Raw genomic sequence first — 15,623 nt, 5'->3', positions numbered from 1 at the left:
TCAACACAGGATGGTGACCAAGATTAAAACAATAATATTACAGCCTTGGATGTAACAATACACCAATGTGTTCTTTATCCTTGTTGTTCTTTATCTTTGTTGTAAAGTCAACATCAAATAAGAGAGGATTTATTATCCACAACCCCCAAACAATCTCCTCCTATATGTATTTACATCATTCCCCCAATTTTGTATTTCTGTTATTGCATTTATTACATCACGTTGTAATTATTTGTTCAGACATAGAATTTCCCTTCTAGAATATGGGTTCCTCAAGGGTAAGGTCTGTGTTTCACTGATCTTTTGTCCCTATCACCTAACTCAGAGCCTGGCATGTCATTCATATGGATTATAAATATAGGTGTGTGTGTGTGGAGGTGACTCAAGTCACCGTGGCACTTATTGTGTGCAAGTCATTCATTGATGGTGAACCAATAGGCCTGGCTGCCACTTTCATAAAGGAGGTGGCTCATGCTATGAGGTAAGATTATATAAACAGGGTTTGCAATCCTGAAAGAAGACCAGAAGCAAAACTCCCAGAATTAAGTCCCTTAGTCATGACTCCTTAACATTATCAGAGACATGTAACCACTGCAAAGATAAGGACTCAAGTATTTACAGCATTCCAGAAGCAGCTTCAGCCTTTATTATTATTATCCTAAGAGCCATATGGAGACTATAAAATACCCAATCAGATTTATGCTACAGACAAAAAATAAGTTAACTTGTTGGACCATTTTAAAATCCAATCCATATGTCCCTGAGGAATTCATTAACTGTTCATGATTAGAGACTTCTAGGCACCAAGCCACTCCATCTTCTGAATGGTCAGCTTTACTCCCATCTTGTGCCCAGCAATTATTTATCCCTCAGCTTGGTCGTATCTTAATCAGGATTTCCATAAAGCTAGATTATAATAAACAATTCTTAACATTATCCAACAATGCTTTCTCTAAATTATTTTATGATTTTTGTACCTAAACGTCTGCTTTTTTATTTAGGGTGTCTGATTCTCAAGAGTTCAGATTTTTGTACAAATTTAAAAGTTTGTACTTAACCCCAAGGCCTGAAGCCCTTAACTTTAGGGTTCTTTCTGTCTTGTCTGTCTCTCTGGATATTTATCCCACTGCGTGTCATTTGAAAGAAGTAAGAAGCATGCACTGACTGGGGTTGAACGGCTGTGTAGGATGCCGTTCTGGTGTCACACTGTTGGGCAGAATGCGGTATCCGCACCTACTCACACTCAGATCAAAACCCATCACTAGGCATCTACACTTTTCAGATAAGAGAAAACTTCTCCGCTGTTAGCCATTGCTGCCTTTCTCTTCTTTTTAAATCATTAAGCTACATTACATATTCCAAATAACATGTTTCAACCTAATGATAGCTATTGCATTAAGTAAGGGGAGCTCCAGAGAATTAAAAGGGAAAAGTAGACTGAAAACTAAAGGTAATATTTATACCTGAGAATATAACTCTTGGAAGCTGCCCAGGACAAGTTTTTAACCTTACTCAATTCCATGAATAATTTAAAAACACAAAGCAGAGTGCTTGGCACATAGAAGGCACTGAATAAATATTTGTCCAATGATCGCATGAATACTTTTGCACTTAAAAATATCTCCATGTCTACAATTAATTTGCATTAGAGTAAGCATCACTCTTTTTACGGGCATAGACCTATGTGGCCAATTTAGAAATGTTTTATTCTGCACTAACATTTATTACTCGCTAGAAATATCAGAATTCTATGAGTGGTTTAAAAAGTCTACAAAGCTCTCTTGATTTTCATATGTACTTTTTCTATACTTAGGCTGCCCAATAGAAGTTCCTTCAATGTTGGAAATGTTCTATATCTGCACCATCTGATACAGAAGCCACAAGCCACATGTGGCTACTTAGCACTTGAAATGTGGCTAGTGCAACTAAGGATGACATGAATTCTAAATTTTTTAACTTTAATTAATTTTAATTTAAGTAGCTGCACATGGCTAGTGGCTTAGAATGCACAGCTCTCTAAAAAGATCAGAAGAACAAAATTTGAAACATGGGCAAACACGTTTTAAAAAACACTCTTGTAAGTTTTCACCATTTTTGCTCTTCCATGGGAATAGTTTGTTCATTTCTCTCTGACTCCCTTTACGGTGATCATTTTTGAACTTTGTAGTTTTAAGGGTGATAAATGCTCTTCCATCAACCATTCTTTGCTCTTGTGGTTCTTAAACTTGGCTGTGCATCAACGTCACCCCAAGAGATGCGATTCAGCAAGTCTGGGGAGGGGACTGGGCATCTGTGTTTTTTAAGCTCCAAAGATGATTCTGATCTGCAGCCAGGCTTGGGAATGACTATTTTACACCAGAGATCCCAAACCGGTACCCCTTGGGCCAAATACACCCTCGAAACATATGTTCATCCCACACAGTGTTTTAAAATGTTTTGAATTAGTTGCCAACTTCTACAAATCATAATTTTTTTTTAATCCAAAAAAGTGGAGTTGACTAAAGACTGCCCCCTTTTGATATAGAGCATAACTTCTTGGTTTCAGCATTATTTGCCCACCTCATAAAAGCCTAGGTCCCAATAGCATTTGAGTTTGAGACCCCTTCCTTATATCTCTGTAACACTTGCCCAAACAGACAGCAATTCTTTTATATCAATGCACCATTCCCAAGATGGACTACCAATTATTTTATCCATGGGGCTGCCTGTAATCATCTTGGCAGGCTCAAGAATATTATCCTACCATCATATAAAAACCCTGAATAAATATTGGGCTGGCCAAAATTTTCTTTTGGGTTTTTCTGTAATATCTTACGAAAAACCCAAACAAATTTTTTGGCCAACCCATTAAGATGAAATTCTCAATTTCAAAGAATGGGTCCCAATCCAGGATCATTAGACCAATCCTGTTCATGGACAAATCATTAAAAGCAGGGAAAGACTGTCTTACTTTTTATTTTTTACATCCCAAACTCTCTCACCTAAGGCACCGTAAGACCAGCCAACAAGACTGTCAGGGAGGGTATCTTTGTTATAAATTCCTATCTCTTCAAAAAAAATTTTTCTTATAGCTCTCTCATCTTTCACCCAATTTCCCTTTCAGTAGATTTGTATTCAGCTATGATTCTTAATGTTAAAAGCAGTTGATCACACGTGTGTATCTTTTTTCTGTCTTGAGAATCCTCTATAATCATAGCTAATGAATGAAAATATGTAAACCAAACGATGAGATAAAAGGTAGACAAGCCATTAGTTTATGAAAACTAGATAGAGGAATGCTAATTAACTTAGAAAGGCAAAGGAAAGCACAGCTTTGAGCACAGACTCAGTAGTTGTGGCACACAGGCTTAGTTGCTCCATGGCATGTGGGGTCTTCCCAGACCAGGGATAGAACCTGTGTCCCCTGCATTGGCAGGCAAATTCTTATCCACTGCACCACCAGGGAAGCCCATGCTAAGTTATTATTTTTTTACATCTTTATTGGAGTATAATTGCTTTACAATGGTGTGTTAGTTTCTGTTTCATAACAAAGTGAATCAGTTAATGCTAAGCTCTTAATTCTGGCTTCACCACCTGCTAGTCATATGATTTGGGGCAAATTATTTGATCTCTCAGAGTCTCAGTTTCCTCCTCTCTAAAATAAGATTAATAATACCTTAATTATTATTGAGTTATGAGCACATACAATGTGCTTAATAAATATATTTCACTTTTTGCTTTGAAATTATTAACAAAAATGGAAATTAGTGAAACGCTCATCAAGACTGGTCAAACAGGGAATTCCCTGGTGGTTCAGTGGTTAGGACTCCACGCTTCCACTGCAGGGGGCCCAGGTTTGATACCCGGCTGGGGAACTAAGATCCCACGTGTTACGCAGCCCGGCCAAAAAAAAAAAAAACTGGGAGTAGGTTGGTGACGATTTTGTTTAGTGACATTGTACTAAGAAATCTATTGCAAAGAAAAGAATATTTTCATTTTGATGGGTTTTAGTCTCTCTGTTAACCAGTTAAGTCTTGTCTTTAAAAACCATACTGTTTCTATCTCTTCCTCAAACATTTTCTCCTCTCTTCTTTCTGCCTCATAAGCCTTACCTGTTAGAAAAGAAAATCGATGAAGTATGCCAGCCATGGTCCCAGCAGGAAGCTGACTTCACCTCAGTTAGTTCCAGAGAAGGGACTTTAATAAGGGAACTCTTTCAGGAAACAAGCACAGGGTTTTGAGGCACCCAGAGGCTAGCAATAGCGGGCAGTCATTACCACATCAAGGACAAGAGGGACAAAGGGGAGGAATAGAATTACTGGACCCCGGTGAGAGCTGAGATGTGGAGGATGAACCACCCAGCAGAATCTCTAGTTGTGGAGGAATGCAGCAACTATCTGAGCCTCAGCAAAACTGGAAGGAAGAAAAGAAGAAATAACCCTATATACCTTTCTTCTCCCATCTTCAGTTCCCCTTGACTGCTGGAAGCCAGTTGTCAAGGGACCCTGAGTGATGCTGCCCACAGTGGTCAACCTCCAGGGACCTAGAGCAAGGTGGAGTGCACCTCGAGGGAGCAAAAGGAAGCAAAAGGAGAGTGATCAGCACATGAAGATTTTAAGAAATATTTGTTGCATTACTTTGGGGGAAATCAAGATGTGTGAAAAGTCTAAACATTCTCAATGATATAAACTGGTTAAAACAGAAAACTGCAAGCAATCTTGTGAAAAAAAAAATTTTTTTTTTCTTCACTTTATCTTTGATGCCTGTTGTATGTAGGAATAGATGAGGATAGAAATGAAGGCATTTCCAATTAGAAAGCAAGATTGTTTCATATTGCATGTTCTATGCCTTAAGGTGACTCCTAGTTTATCACCTCAATGATGAAACCAACTGCCACTCAGGGGAAAGAGGAAGGGCAAAATAGTCAGCTCTGAACTAGTGGAACTTACCAGGCTACTGTATCAAGGACTGTTTCCAATGTATGCATGAGTGCAATTTCAGGAAATGTCTCAGCCTCGTGATGGATGTCTCTAAGGATTTGTTAAAAAATTCAGATGCCGCAGATTTGTTTATTTTATGCTGAGAAATCCACTATGCCTTCAGTTATAAGTTCTAGATGACAGTTTAATATGATCCTGAGAATGAGAGTATGTATTCCTTGCATTTTACTTAAAGCCTAATGGTATGCCAGGCTGCTTTCCCTTTTGTTAATACTAAAGACTAATCACAGTACGTGATTCAAAATTATGTCCCGCTTGGCAAAGCTCTGGCTGACATTTTGGTGCTTTGTATCAGTATAAATATTTAGCAAGTCATGTGTCCTATTTCAGGTTGATGACTTTTTCTACTAGGAATCAGTGGATAGGATTCAGGGGCCTGTGAAACCCTTAAAATTGATTGCAAAATGTTTGGCACACATACATCTTTCTAGGAAGAAGATCTATGGTTTCACAACTACTCCAAAGCTACGCTTTCCTTTGCCTTTCGAAGTTAATTAGCATTCCTCTATCTAGTTTTCATTAACTAATGGCTTGTCTACCTTTTATCTCATCGTTTGGGTTTACATATTTTCATTCATTAGCTATGATTATAGAGGATTCTCAAGACAGAAAATAGATTTCTTAGTACAATGTCACTAAGTAAAATGGTCACCAACCTACTCCCAGTTGTTGTTGTTGTGTTTTTTTTTGGCCGGGCTGCATAACATGTGGGATCTTAGTTCCCCAACCAGGTATCAAACCTGGGCCCCCTGCAGTGGAAGTGTGGAGTCCTAACCACTGAACCACCAGCGAGTTCCCTGTTTGACCAGTTTTGATGAGCATTTCACTAATTTCCATTTTTGTTAATAATTTCAAAGCAAAAAATGTAATATATTTATTAAGCACATTGTATGTGCTCATAACTCAATAATAATTAAGGTATTATTAATCTCATTTTAGAGAGGAGGAAACTGAGACTCTGAGAGATCAAATAATTTGCCCCAAATCATATGACTAGCAGGTGGTGAAGCCAGAATTAATAACTTAGCATGGGCTTCCCTGGTGGCGCAGTGGATAAGAATCTGCCTGCCAGTGCAGGGGACACAGGTTCTATCCTTGGTCCAAGAAGAGCCCACATGCCATGGAGCAACTAAGCCCGTAAGCCACAACTACTGAAGCCCACGTGCCTAGAGCCTGTGCTCTGCAACAAGAGAAGCCACCGCAATGAGAAGCCCACACACCGCAATGAAGAGTAGCCCCCGCTCGCCGCAACGAGAGACAGCCCGCGCGCAGCAATGAAGACCCAATGCAGCCAAAATAAATAAATTTCTTTTAAAAACTTTTAATTAAAAAAATAACTTAGCATATATGATTTCATCAAGAAAACTGCTTTCTTACATTACTGTAAAGCATTTCTCTTTGATTTTACCATAGTCTTAAGATGCTTTTGACACTCTGCAGAAAAGATCTTACTGTGTCCACATATTTTTCATTAAAAGGATTTGATTGGACTTCCCTGGTGGCACAGTGGTTGAGAGTCCGCCTGCCGATGCAGGGGACACGGGTTCGTGCCCCGATCCGGGAAGATCCCACATGCCGCGAAGCGGCTAGTCCCGTGAGCCATGGCCGCTGAGCCTGCGCGTCTGGAGCCTGTGCTCCGCAACGGGAGAGGCCACAACAGTGAGAGGCCCGCGTACCGCAAAAAAAAAAAAAAAAAAAAAAAAAGATTTGATCACACTTGTTTACAATTTGTTATCTGTCTTGAGATGTCTCTATAGTTACAGTTAATGAATGAAAAATACGTAGACCCAAATAATGAAATAAAAGGTAAAAGGGGGGCTTCCCTGGTGGTGCAGTGGTTGAGAGTCCGCCTGCTAATGCAGGGGACACGGGTTCGAGCCCTGGTCTGGGAAGATCCCACATGCCGCGGAGCAGCTGGGCCCGTGAGCCACAACTACTGAGCCTGCGTGTCCGGAGCCTGTGCTCTGCAACAAGAGAGGCCGCGATAGTGAGAGGCCCGCGCACCGCGATGAAGAGTGGCCCCCGCTTGCCACAACTAGAGAAAGCCCTCACACAGAAACGAAGACCCAAAACAGCCAAAAATAAATAAATTAATTAATAAACTCCTACCCCCAACATCTTAAAAAAAAAAAAAAAAAAGGAAAAAGGGCCATCAGTTGATGAAAACAAGATAGATGAGATTTGGAAAGGCAGAGAAAGTCATAGCTTTAAGGGCTCCCAAAGGAAAATTGGGACAAGAAGGAAGATTTAACTCATAGAACCCTAGAGAATTCTGGGATCAAAAACTGGATGTACATTGGTGGACACAAAAATGAGATGTAGGGCTGAAAACAGAACTGATGGAAAAACAGATGTCTGGTGATTCTTGTTATGCTTATATTTTCAAATGAGGCACTGAAATGATAATTGGGAAATCTGGGTCTGTTATCAGGGTTTGTCATTTTGCCTTCTTTGTGTAGGGTGATCAAGAAGGAAAATGGTTATTATTCCTCTTAACCCCACCCCAACTCATTCTCTCTGAGAATGCCTGCAGCAAGATATCTACCATGTAGTCAAGAAATTAGAGGTTTCTCCCTGGAGAAATTGAACGGTGTTAGAGAAAAGATCTCCACATTTTGGCTTTTGTGGGTTCGCTGAGATGATGCCTATTGCTCCCACCCGATCACTCTACAGCAAAGTTGACAAACGTGTTTACAAGTATAGGTGTCTTTTCTGTATCCCATTCTTAAATATATACATTTTTGAGGGGACACAATTCAGTCCATAACAATCAGATCCACAAGCTCATTAGTCTTTCAACTATTTATTGTATAAACCACCCCAAAACTTATTGTCTTAATGAAACAATTCAATATTTCTCATGATTCTATGGGTTGGCCAAGTAGTTCTTCTGCTTCATGTGGTAACAGTTTTGCCAACTTTTTCACTAGCACAGGACATGGTTTACCATCCTTCCAGACTTCAATAGTAGTTTCTTCACTAATTTTCCAGCTTCTACTAATAGTCTCCTTGCTACCCTTCCAGCTTCTATCTACTACCCAGTCTCAAGGCCATGACACATGCATTCAGTTTTTATTATAGCAGCACCTAATTTTTATTTTATTTATTTTAAAATTATTTTTTTTCTGGTACACGGGCCTCTCACTGTTGTGGCCTCTCCCGTTGCGGAGTACAGGCTCCGGACGCGCAGGCTCAGTGGCCATGGCTCATGGGCCTAGCTGCTCCGCGTCATGTGGGATCTTCCCGGACCGGGGCACGAACCCGTGTCCCCTGCATCGGCAGGCGGACTCTTAACCACTGCGCCACCAGGGAAGCCCAGCACCTCATTTATAGGTACTAGTTTCTCTTTCAACTAGTCTTTGTTGTGGAATAAAACACCCCAAAACTTAACAGCTTAAATCAACACCACTTTATGTAGTTCTCTGGGTTGGCTGAGCAGTTCCCTGCTGCTTTCACTTGGGCTCATACACACAGCTGCATTCAGCTGGCAGGTCATCTGGCAGGGTGCTGAACTTAGCTGGGACAGCTGGGTCTCTCTTTCCATATGCCCTTTTGTCCTGGGCTTCATTATGGTATGGTGGTCTCAAGGCAGCATTCCAAGAGAATGAAGGGAGACACCATATCACTATGTGTCCCAAGCTGTGAAACTGGCAAGATGTCACTTCCTCCACATTCCACTGGATAAATCAGAGAACAAAGCCAGCCCAGATTCAAGAGGTGGCGGAACAGACTCCACCTCTTAATAGAAGGAGCTGCAAATAATTTGTGGCCGTATTTAATTTACCACGGAAAGTTATGCTATGGTCCTAAATAGAAAGACTCAATATCATAAATATGTCAGTTCTTTCAAATAAATCTGTACAGCCAATGTCATACCAATCAAAATCCCAACAGGATATTTCAAGAAACTTGATAAGATGTTCCTAAAATTCATATGGAAGAGCAAAGGGCTCAGAATCGCTAACACAATTCTGAGGAAGGACAGGTCCTCACAGATATCGGGATTTATTATAAAGCTATGGTAACAGCTGTGTATTGTGACAGCAATTTGAGGAGAAATTCATGTGAAGTCCACAAGATATACAGCATCTATGGATGTATACAACCCAATTAGCTTTATGGAGCAATTTACTTTTATGATTTAGTAGTGAAAATATACAAATATAAGATTATGGAAAGCAAAATTTTTCCCACTTTATTGAGATATGATTGACATATAACATTATGTAAGTTTAAGGTATGCAACCTATTGATTTGATATGCTTATGTACTGCAAAGTGATGACCACCATAGCCTTAGCTAATACCTCCATCACATAATTACCATTTCTTTATCGTGGTGAGAACATTTAAGATCTCCTCCCTTAGCAACTTTCAAGTATATAATACAGTATTATTAACTATAATCACCAAGCTGTACATTAGATCTCCAGAACTTACTCATCTTATAACTAGAAGTTTGTACTCTTTGACTAACACCTCCCCATTTCCCCCACCCCTAACCCCTAGCCCCTGATAACCTCTGTTCTATTCACTGTTTCTATGAGTTTGGCTTTTTAAGATTCCACACATAAGTGATATCATACAGTATTTGTCTTTCTTTGTCTGACTCATGTCACTTAGCATAATGCCAGCAAAAAATTGTTAAGGTATGCATCTAGATTGAGCTTTACTGAAAAATACCTTGATAGGTACAGCTTTTTACTTTTGGTGAGTTAAGAATATAGAAGAATTTGTACTTGTGGAAAAACTTAAACTCAAGAAATGCTAATGATGTGCTTTTGAAGCTGGAGGGAGGGGCTTCCCTGGTGGTCCAGTGGTAAAGAATCCGCCTTCCAATGCAGGGGACAGGGGTTCAAGCCCTAGTCAGGGCACTGAGATCCCACATGCTGTGGGGAAACGAATCCGGCACGCCACAACTACTGAGCTCACGCACCTCAACTAGAGAAGAGAAAACCCTCATGTCGTAACTAGAGAGAAGCCCGTGCACCACAACGAAGATCCCGTGTGCCACAGATAAGACCCGATGCAGCCATAAAAATAAAATAAATAAAATTAAAGAAAAAGAAGCTGGAGGTAGTTTCAAGAAAAGATACATGCACCTCAATATTCATAGCAGCACTATGTATAATAGCCAAGACATGGAAGCAACCTAAATGTCCATTGACAGACAAATGGATAAAGAAGATGTGGCACAAATATACAATGGAATACTACTCAGCCATAAAAAAGAATGAAATTATGTCATTTGCAGCAACATGGATGGACCTAGAAATTATCATACTAAGTAAGCCAGACAAAGACAAATATTATATTGCTTATATGTGGAATCTAAAAAAAATGATACAAGTGAAGTTATTTACAAAACAGAAATAGACCCACAGACATAGAAAACAAACTTATGGTTACCAAAGGGGAAAGGGGAGGGGGATAAATTAGGAGGTTGGTATTAACATATACACACTTTTATATATAAAATAGGAAATGAACAAGGACCTACTATATAGCACAGGGAACTATACTCAATATTTTGTAATAACCTATAAGGGAAAAGAATCTGAAAAAGAATATATATATATATGTATAACTGAATCACTATACTGTATACCTGAACCTCATACAACATTGTAAATCAAACTATGCTTCAATAAAAAACAAAAATCGGCCAAAAAAGGAAAGAAAGAAACTGGAGGTAGTTTGAAAGTAAACATAACAAAAATCCAAAGCCTATTACAGTGAGAACGGCGACTCTCTTGAAGTCTAGAAGGAATGAAATGTCAATAGGCAGTAAAACTTTTTTTTCTAAACTTATAAAAGGTTTAGAAAGGTCTCTCATACCAGCAGCTTCCTGCAGGTACACACCCACAACAGGAAAAGCCACTCACCATTTCATAAAACGAAAACCAGTTATAGTGTGGGAAGTACAAACTACAGAAAACCAGGAGTCCCTGGAAGAAAAATGATCCTGCGAGAGAAAGGAGGACGCTCGGTTCTGCGCAGCGTCACTTGGTGAAGGCGGCCACCACTGCCCACAGCACCTCGTTGGTGCTGGCCTTCAGACACTCCACCTCAGGGTCTAAGTCCAGGAGCTGCCGCACCCGCTTGGTGGCTAAATCGTACTGCTCGTCCAGGAGGGGCGCGAACGCGTTCTCCAGGACAATCTGAGGCGTGGGCCAGGTAGATGAGGGCCAGGAGGCGCTTGTCCATGCGGTTCCTGCACCTTCTTAATGAGGCGCTGCTTAATGCTGTTGTTGGTGAGGGGATGTGTCGTCATGTCAAAAAGAAGGAAGTTCTGTTTCTTGGTTGTCAATACGCTCCTGTCTACCAGGTTTTAAGCTAATCATTCCTGCACGTTTCTTAATTGATAATGCAGTTTTAATGAATTCCATGTCTCACCTAAACAAAAGCACTTAAAAGCTAGAGAAGAATTTCAGCTATTATTTTCTTTGTACTCTTAACAGGAATAGCAAAATGTGTTCATTGTAGCTGGTTTGCTTCTGGAGAAGTGGAATACAAGTGTTCTAGGACGGTCTGTGTTCCCAGAACGTAAACTTCTTGTGGGACAAGAATCATATTTTATTGATCTCTATAGCCCGGCACCAGGTATATTTCCTGGAACATAGTATTGCTCAATAAGTATTTGGAAAAGAGAATGAATAAAGTATTCAAATACACGAATTAGAACAGATTGCTAATGGTTTTGGTGTGAGGTAGATATGAGTCAAATTGTAAAATGATAATTCCTGGTACATTTCTATCAACATAAAGTTGTCAGTAAATAGCCAAAGTATAAATTAGAGGTTCATTTATTTTTATTTTTTAAATAAATTTTTAAAAGGAATAATTTTAGATTTATAGAAAAGTTGCAAAGATAGTAAAGCGTTTCCACATGCCCCGCTGCTATTTCCCCATTAATGCAGCACATTTGTCACAATTAATGAACATCGATACATTAATATTAACTAAAGTCCATACACTCTTCACATTTCCTTGGTTTTTGCCCGATGTTCTTTTTTTGTTCCAGGATGCCACCCAGGTTATTATATTACCTTTATTTGTCATATTTTCTTAGGCTCCTCCTGGTGGTGACAGTTCTCCGATCTTCCCTTGCTTTTGGTGACCTTGACAGTTTTGAGAAGTAGTGGTCGTGTACTTTGTAGATTGTCCCTTTGTTGGGATTTATCTGACGCTTTTCTCACGATGAGACTGAGGTTACAGGTTTGGGGGAGTGAGACCACGAAGGGTGCATACTATCAGCATGAGTTATCACTGTTGGTGTTGACCTTGATCACCAGGCTGTGGGAGGGTTTGTCAGGTATCTCCAGTATAAAGCTGTTCCTCCCTCACCCCTTTCTGTTCTGTATTCTTGGATGGAAGTCGCTATGCGCAGCTCACATTTAAAGAGTGGTGGGTTATCCAGTACTTCCTTGAGAGTGCGGTATTTACATAAATTATTTGGAACTGGAAGTTGTACTTTTCATTAAAGAATTAAATTGAGATTCTCAATAAAGATGGCTGGTTGAATAAATATTCTCTTCGTGATGAAAATGCTATGAAAATAAGAGTAAAAGGATTTCTATAGAAGCACAAACCCATAATAGTAACAGGAAAGAACACAGGAGCAGTAAAGTTTCGGATACTGCAAAGTAGGTGAAAAAGTGGTAGGTGGATTAGTGGATGCAAGAATGCTAATCCAAAACTGGCAGTGGGCAGAGAAGGGAGGAACCCTACTTTACATGGCAGAAGCCCAGAGGCTCAGAAATTGGCACCAGATAGCTGTGGGAATGGTGGGGGGCGGGGGGAGAAGATAATGGTAGGGCTAAGAATAGAAAGACTGAAAGTCTATTTAAAAAGCATCTCCAGATCTCCTTCTCTACTCTGTGCAGTAGAAGATAATAAAACAGAGGGTCTCTGGACTCAGGGACACCAGGCACAGCTGAAGGAGGCAGGGATCTCCCACTGAAAACAGGGGGATTAAGTAAGAGTTTATGTCCTAGAATTTGGGACATTTCAGCCTTTTCTCTCCTTTTGACTCCCGGAATACTGGAAGCTAGGATTATACCCTCCAGCCAAGACACTGGAAGAGTCTTTTCTGGAAAATACCACCAGCCCAAGAGAAAAGGATGAAAAACACTGATATGAAGATTTCCCCAAAGAATTACAAAGAAGCCCCCACTTTACCACCGCCCACCATGCACACTTACAGCTTCCAAGTAACTTATTTGGCCTCTTTTTCCAAATATGAGCAGACTTCTAGAGAATGCCATACATTTGGGAAAAATTCTCTAATGCGAAACACAGAGTACAAAGTAAAATATTAAAATAACAAAAAGATGTTTCTAATTCCTCCAAAGTGGAAAGTACACAAACGTCTGGTCAACTGGTGAATGTCAAAACAAAATGCGGTACATCAGCACAAGGGAATACTCTGCAACAATAAAGAGGAATGAACTCCTGAGGCATGCTGCAACAAGGATGGCCTTCAGAAACAGCACGTGAAGTGAAAAAGCAGACACAGAAGCACATATACTGTATGATTCGATTTATACGAAATGCCTAGAAAACGCAAATGGGTAGAGACAGAAAGCAGATTATTGGCTGATTGGGACTAGGGTTAGGAATGGAGATGAATTGCAAACGGGCACCAGAGACCTTTCTGGGGTGATGGAAATGTTCTAAAACTGGACTGCAGTGATGGTTGACTGACTCAATAAATATACTAAACATCAGTGAATTAGACACTCACAATGGGTGAATTTTATGGCATACAAATTACACTTCCAATAAACCTGTTTTTTAAAAAAAGGAACTCAGAGGACACTGAAACTATGAAGGGAGAAGAAAAATGTGGGGAAAAAAGGCATTACTGTTCTCAGAGAAATAAGAGAATATTGTATCCATAAAACAGGAAAACAAAATGGTTGTTTTAAAAAGAAGAATATTCAGAGAACAACAACAACAAAAATACTAGGAAAATAAAAATTGGATGGCAGAACTGGAAAACCGAGTAGAAAAGTAGAGGATATAGTTAGGGAATCCAAAACTTAGGGCAAAATGGCAAATAATTGGACAATAAGAGAGAAAACTTAAGAAATTAATTGGTCAATCCAGGGGGCCCAGCAACTAAATAATATGAGCTCCAGAAAGGGTGAACAGAAGAGAATGATGAAGAAAAGTGTTGAACTTCCCTGGTGGCACAGTGGTTAAGAATTCACCTGCCAATGCAGGGGACACGGGTTCGAGCCCTGGTCCAAGAAGATCCCACATGCCGTGGAGCAACTAAGCCCCGTGCACCACTAGAACTACTGAGCCTGCGCTCTAGAGCCCTCGAGCCACAACTACTGAAGCCCGTGCACCCTAGAACCTGTACACCACAACTACTGAGTCCACGCGCCACAACTACTGAAGCCTGCATGCCTAGAGCCTGTGTTCTGTAACAAGAGAAGCCACCACAATGAGAAGCCCGCGCACTGCAATGAAGAGTAGCCCCTGCTCGCCGCAACTAGAGAAAGCCCGCGCGCAGCAACAAAGACCCAACGCAAAAAAAAAAAAAAAGTAAGCCGTCAATTTAAAAAGAAAGAAAAGGAAAGTGTTAATAAAATAACATGAGAGAATTTTCCAGGGCTGAAGAACATGAGCCTTTTTTCAAAAAAAGGCCCATTGGATATCCAGCCCAATGAATAAAAGACAAATAAATAAATAAAAATAAAGAAAAACAATTAAAAAACCCATTAAGCAATTAAAAAAAAATCCAAAAGACTCATTATCATAAAATTTCAAACACTAGTGCACTAGTGGTAAACAGAAGGCTCTAAAAGTTCGGGTGGGGGGTGGATGTTAGGGGGAGACAGTTAATGATCAGAAGAGTGTAAGAATGGCATCAAACTTCTTGAATGGGAGGTAGAAATAATGAAGCTGCACCTTCACATTTCCAAAGGAAATTTTTACTCTCCATCAAGTGAGAGGGTAGAAAAAAGACAATTTAGACCTCTAGACATGTCCTTCCCAAGCACCTTTCTTAGGAAGCTATTTGGGAATGTGCACACACACATACCACAGTCACACGAAAGGGCTCCCTTTAGAAGGAGGATATTGGGATACATGGGGTTGAGGAAACAGAGGATCTAATAGAAGCAAAAGGAATCCCCAGGGTGATGGCCAGTGGAAGTTCCAATACAACAGAGGAGCAAAGGCCCACAATGGAAGCATCTAGATTGTAACCAGAAGGTGGAGGCACTAGGACTGTCTTGGACTGAAGCAGAATGGGGGTCCAGGATGTGGTTCTTCAGTTATTTAACATGTTTTGTATAAAATGTAATGAGAGACATTTTACAGAGCTGTTGAGGATATGGGAATATTTAGTCAGATATTCAAAGGAAATTAAGAAAATGTCTTCAAATAAAGCAATTATTAACTCCAAAAAACACAAGTTATGTAAGAAAGGATATATAATCATGCTACTTGATGCAAAAACATACTATGTACTACACATACATTGTCAAAATTAAGAAAACACTGAACATAGATTTAACAGATATTTAAGATATAATTTTATTGAGAAGATGGTGGAAAGGAAAGAGTGGTATACCTGAGCTAAAATCCTTGTTATCTATAATTGGAAATCAACAGGTAAGTCTATTCTGAT

The 15,623-nt window shown here is 39.9% G+C and overlaps 1 pseudogene; it reads right to left on the bottom strand.

Moving 5' to 3' along the window:
• Positions 1-10,980: 10,980 nt before the first annotated feature.
• Positions 10,981-11,252, bottom strand: LOC136121483 (Golgi phosphoprotein 3-like; annotated as a pseudogene).
• Positions 11,253-15,623: the final 4,371 nt, after the last annotated feature.

This window comes from Phocoena phocoena, chromosome 3 (genome assembly GCF_963924675.1).
Source record: "Phocoena phocoena chromosome 3, mPhoPho1.1, whole genome shotgun sequence".
NCBI lineage: Eukaryota > Metazoa > Chordata > Mammalia > Artiodactyla > Phocoenidae > Phocoena > Phocoena phocoena.
This window is presented reverse-complemented; position numbering and strand designations above follow the sequence as displayed.